Here is a 6000-nt window from a genome sequence, read left to right as displayed (position 1 = left end):
CTATTCTATTCTATTCTATTCTATTCTATTCTATTCTATTCTATTCTATTCTAATCCTAATTTCTATTCCATTCCATTCTTCATTCTTCATTCTTCATTCTTCTATTCTATTCTATTCTATTCTATTCTATTCTATTCTATTCTACTCTACTCTACTCTACTCTACTCTACTCTACTCTACTCTACTCTACTCTACTCTACTCTACTCTCCCCAGTGAAAAAAGAGATTTTAAGCTTTATTATTAATTCAAGAGAATTAAACAAAACCATAAAGGCACAGCCTAAAAAGCATCCATCTCAAGCAAGATGACCCCCAATCTCCCCTAAACTGCCAGGATCTGCTTAAGGACGACAACCGAGAGACCCGAAGACGACAACCAATTCCCAGAGGACCCAGCGCCAAGCTCCATCCAGAGGCTCCCAGGTCAAAGGCAACTTCGGGGCTTCCATCCCACTCTGGACTCAGGACCTCCTGCCTGTTTCCAGGGCACCTCAACTGGGGGAGCCCAGCCTGGCTGCATGGGGACCCTGGCTATTGCCTGGGAAACTATGGAAAGGAGCTGATGCTTATTTCAATGATCTTGGGGTTCTCTCTTCTCCCTCACCCCAAGTTCAAGTAGAAGTGAAAGACAAGCAGGTTAGCTCAGAAGGAACTCTAAACTTCTGAAATCTCCTCAGTGTGCAGAAGAAATCAAAATCTCTCATTCAGCCCCCTGAACTAAGGATGGTCTTGCGCAATTGTTACTTCAGGGGCCAATCTGGGTTCTGGGGGGAGGAAATTCCAAAGGGCCACAGAGGGTGTTGGGGGTCTATTGGAGGGAATGGGGAGCTCTGCAGGGGCCACAGATGCCCCCCTTAAAGAATGCCCCCTCCCTCACCCCTGGACCTCTTTCCATCTGTTGGGCACTTTCAGGGAAAGAGATTTTCCAGCTCTGGACCAAAAAGATTTTGAAATCTGATCTTCCCTCCAATTCTTCTTCCGGACAGCATCTCTCCTTCCCAGCTGCCCCAAACCTCCCACCTCAAAATCTCAAAATCTCAAAGGGAAACTGAGGGAAGCCGGTCGGTTCTATAAAAGAAAAGAAATGGGCTAGAACTAGAGGACCCAGGATAGAGAGGAGAGGGAGGGGAGATGGTGGGTTGTGAGGGAGCTGAGAGATCCACTTGATCCCTTTGACCTTGGACAGAGAGATCCAAAGATTATCTCCAGTGCCTGCAAGAAACTCCTGCAGTCTTCCCAGTTCAAGGACATAAAGGCAGTTAAGCCTCCTTTCCTTATATTTTCTCTTCCTTCCCTCCTTCCCCCTCTCTTCCCCCCTCCCCAAGTCATTTAGCTCCTCTTTCCAAGGTCTTTCACTCCCAGTTTTTCCTTTTCCCTCCACAGACTTTTCCTGGGACTCTCCGGATGTCTCTTCCAGCTTCTGACTCTCCATCTTGAAAGACCCACAGTTCCTGGGGGGTCTCTGAGGGGACACCCCCCCATCTCTCCACAGCTGGATGCAAGATTGTGACGTCACACAAAAGGTCCTGAAACCTCTCCTGGGCTGATTGTGGACTGGGCTACATGGGGTCATCCATCAGGGCTCCCTCTGAGGGTCTGCCCAGCGTTTGAGGAGAAGCAACACAGCAGGAGGCCCCCCCCAACCTCATTGAAGGAGCTGAGGGAGATCCTGGGAAGGAAGCAGATCTGAAAAGGGGATCCAGCAGGTCACTGGTCACCTACTAGACATTTAAAATTAAATTCAACAGCCACAGAGGTCCCAGTCCATCTTTCCTTGCCCACAATGACTTCTCCTCCACCTTTGGCCCTTTGCCTTTTTCAGCAGGAAGCCTCACTTCTGGAGAAAGCCCTGAGATGCCCTCACCCAGCCTGTGTTTCCTAAAAATGCTCCGGTAGCCCCAGAAGCCTTCGTGGAAAGAAGCTTTGGCAGAGACTGGCCCTCTGCTTTTAAGCACCCCAAGTCTGGGTTACATTTTGACTTTCCCTCTTTGCAACCACATCAGGTGGCAGAGACCTTGGGGGACGCCTGTCGAACTCTGGTTGCCCATCCCCATCTGAAAGGCAGAGGAATTGGAGGACGGAAGCAGGTAACAGTAAAGAGACCTCAGCTGCTCCTTGACTCTCTTCTGACCAAACTTTGGGGGAAAAGCTGGGAATAGCTACACATTTTATTCTTTGGATTTTAATTGACCGATTGCATTTTCCATTATTGTCACTATTCCTCGATTCCTTTAAATTATAATTTGCCCTCCCTGTTCAACAATTGTCCTAAAGGATCATTGAGATTATAAGAACTGGAAGACAAACACATGTATAATATTTTGTCCTGTTCTGGAATATACGGTAGGTTCTCTTGAAACCTATATTCCTGCGTGCTGCATTGGAGGATGGAGGCAGAAAGCAGGTCAGGCTGGGAGAAATCCTCTCAATTCTGGAAACCTGCAGAGACCCGGCTGACTCCTTGCACACGGACTGGGCCGCCCCAAACCCCACGTCCTCAGGACGGTCTGGTAGACAGGAGAGAGGTGGGGTCCTCCCCCTCCCCCTCTGTTGAGAGGGGGCTGTTCCGTTTTAACGTAGATGGCCTCTTTGACCCTCTTTCCAACCAGGGGTCTCCTCTGTCCAGAGGGAGGACTTTGCCCTCTCCGAAGACAGCAACAGGGTCCTTTCCCCAGTTCCAAGGAGGTTCCCCCCCCCCATTTGCCCTCTGATTCAGGGGACCCTGAGGGTGCAGATAAACCCCCAGGTGGCCTCAAGGCCTCTCAGAGAGCCCATGGCTGACCTTCACAATGCTAACCACCCAACGGCTGCAAGGAGGAGAAATCCTTCCATTCCCCACCATTCAGTCAGAACCGAAGAAGCTTCTTGGATGAGAAACGAAACGTTTTCAAGGGAAAAAACCCAAGAAATTCCAGCTCTCTTTTGAAAAGCACCTTTGGGATGTCGCTGAAGATGCCCCAAAGAGGGATGGTGCTTTGTGGATTCTCCGCCCCTCAACCCCAAATGTGAAGGAAACCCCCCCCCTTTCTGTGGGTCAGGAAGACATTTTGCCAGTTTTCCTCCAAGGGAAATTTGCATATTCCAGCTGTGGAACAAGAAGCGCTCTTAAAAGAAAAGGCTCCTTTTGATTATTTTTTATTCAGATTATCATGGCATAAAATAGAAAATAAAGGTAGTAAAGAAAGGGGAAAGAGAAAGGCAGATAGAAGAAGGACAGAAAGGAAAGGAAAGGAAAGGAAAGGAAAGGAAAGGAAAGGAAAGGAAAGGAAAGAAAGGAAAGGAAAGGAAAGGAAAGAAAGGAAAGGAAAGGAAGGAAAGGAAAGGAAAGGGAAGGGAAGGAGGAAGAGGGAAAGGAAAGGAAAGGAAGGAAAGGAAAGGAAAGGAAAGGAAAGAAAGGAAAGGAAAGGAAAGGAAAGGAAAGAAAGGAAAGGAAAGGAAAGGAAAGGAAAGGAAAGGAAAGGAAAGGAAAGGAAGGAAAGGAAAGGAAAGGAAAGGGAAGGAGGAAGAGGGAAAGGAAAGGAAAGGAAAGGAAAGAAAGGAAAGGAAAGGAAAGAAAGGAAAGGAAAGGAAAGGAAAGGAAAGGAAAGGAAAGGAAAGGAAAGGAAAGAAAGGAAAGGAAAGGAAAGGAAAGGAAAGGAAAGGAAAGGAAAGGAAGGAAAGGAAAGGAAAGGAAAGGGAAGGAGGAAGAGGGAAAGGAAAGGAAAGGAAGGAAAGGAAAGGAAAGGAAAGGGAAGGAGGAAGAGGGAAAGGAAAGGAAAGGAAAGGAAAGGAAAGGAAAGGAAGGGAAAGGAAAGGAAGAGAGAAGAAGGACAGAAGGAGAAACGGAAAGGAAAGGAGTGGAATAAGTAAGGCTGAACAACCAAAGGCTGAAGGTCCGGGGACCCCTTTGGCTCAGGCAGGGGGATTCCGGGCCAAGCGAAGGAGGCGCAGAAAGGCTGCAGAGCCCAGAATGGGGCTTCAGGCGAGGCGAGGCCGGAGAAACGCCGGAGGGGCAGAGAAAGGCCGGCCTTTGCCCAGGAACCGAGGCTCTGGAGCCCGTGGCCGAAGGGAAGGAGCCAGAAGCTCGACGGGCCCCGCAGCCCCACAGGCGGAATCGGAGGGGCTGCATTGGGGGGACGGAGGATTTTCCTGGAACTTCGGAATAGGGAGCGCCCAGAAAAGCGTAAGGACCAATGAGAATTCTCCCTTCTTCGGCGTCATCGGTCTCCGGGCAGAGTCTCCCTTGACGTCACCTGATGGAGGGGAGACTTCGGCGCAGAGAGAGAAGCGGAGAAAGGGGGAGGGAGGGGGGAAGAAAGGGGGAGGGGTTCAGGTGAAACCACAAAGGACTCTGCCCGGAGACCGATGACGCTCAAGCAGGGAGAATTCTCATTGGTGCAGCCGCTGGTTCTGGCCCTTCCCACCTCCAAAGTCCGAGATCGACGCTTCCTCCCCCCAGTTCAGACCCCCGATCCCTCCTCTGGGGCTGGTAGCATGTGGCCAGGACACGCACACACACACACATACACACGTACACGTTTCATTTCACCGATGAAGATTTCTGCCTAGGACGTGCCCAGAAAAGCGTAAGAACCAATGAGATTTCTCCCTTCTTTGGCGTCATCGGTCTCCGGGCAGAGTCTCCCTTGACTTCACCTGAGGGCAGAGAGTTGGGCGCAGAGAGAGAAGCGGAGGAAGGGGGAGGGGGATATTTTCAGTCTTGGGGGCCGCAGCTCAAGGGGGGTTCATGCCAGCCCTGGAGGGGAGGGTGGACTTCCTTTTGCCCTCCCTCCCCCGATCCGGCGTGGAGTGGGGCCGCAGGGGATGACTGAAGGGGAGGCGCAGCCCCACAGCCAGCAAGACCTTGGGGGTCTCTGAGAGGGCTGCCTGGGGAGTCCTTGGGCGCCTTCACACACACACACACTTTATGATTGGAAGTGCCCCTCCCCCAACCCCTGGGGGTCCCGTCTAGGGCTGCCATGAACCCCCTTAAGCTGCTTCCCCCCCAAAATACCGAACAGATCCCCCCCTCCCACACACACACACACATTTCTCCGCTTCTCTCTCTGCTATGAACTCCCTTCTCCTCCAGGTGAAGCCACAAAGGACTCTGCCCGGAGACTGATGACGCTCAAGCAGGGAGAATTCCCATTGGTGCTCCCTCTGATTCTTGTCCTTCCCACCTCCAAAGTCCGAAATCAAAGCTTCCTCCCCCAATTTAGAACCCCCGATTCCTCCTCTGGGGCTGGAAGCAGCTGGACACACACACACACACACACACACACGCACACACACACACACGTCTTTTATTTCACAGATGAGGGTTTCTGCCCTGGGAAGAGGTTGGGGTGAGGGTGGGGCTGGATGAGAAGAGGGGAGCCACCCCCCATAGCCAGGGAAGACTTGGGGGTCCTTTTGTTGGGTTGTTGTATATTTTATTCTCCTTCACTGACCCTCCCAGGGATGTTGTGCATGAGAGGGGAGTCCACGTCAGTCTCATCCATCAATGAAGAGAAGGAGTCACTTCTGGGTGGCCTCCTGTCCAGGCGATCCCAATGAAGGAGGAATTTGCATTCCGTCTGGGTCGCTGCCTGGAAAGAGGAGGGGGAGAGGAGAGAAGCCCCTTCCCCTTCCTTTCCCTTTGGGGGAGTCTGGAACTGCAAAGGACTGAAGAGGAATCAGCCTGACCTGCTCAAAGCTTCAGAGGTCAAACCAGGGAGAAGGTTTCCCTCTTCAGAAGGGACCCCAAGTCTTCTGGCCATTCCTTGCTCTCTCTCTCTCTGCCCCCCCCTTTCCCTCTCCCTCCGGTCTTTTCCTTACCTGCCGTTTTCCTCCCCCATCACCTGCCACCAGGTGTCCTCAGCATATTTGTGAAGTTCCCTTACACAACTCTTATGCAGCAGAGCAAACCCCACCCACAGTCGACCTCAAAACCAACCCAAAATACCCTGGAACTGTCAATCATCCCCAGCCAGATCGAGGTCCCTGCCACAGTTGAAGAAGAAAGGATCCAGTGGGAC

This window comes from Pantherophis guttatus, chromosome 15, assembly GCF_059756535.1.
Source record: "Pantherophis guttatus breed Tessera chromosome 15, ASM5975653v1, whole genome shotgun sequence".
NCBI classification, from domain to species: domain Eukaryota; kingdom Metazoa; phylum Chordata; class Lepidosauria; order Squamata; family Colubridae; genus Pantherophis; species Pantherophis guttatus.
This window is presented reverse-complemented; position numbering follows the sequence as displayed.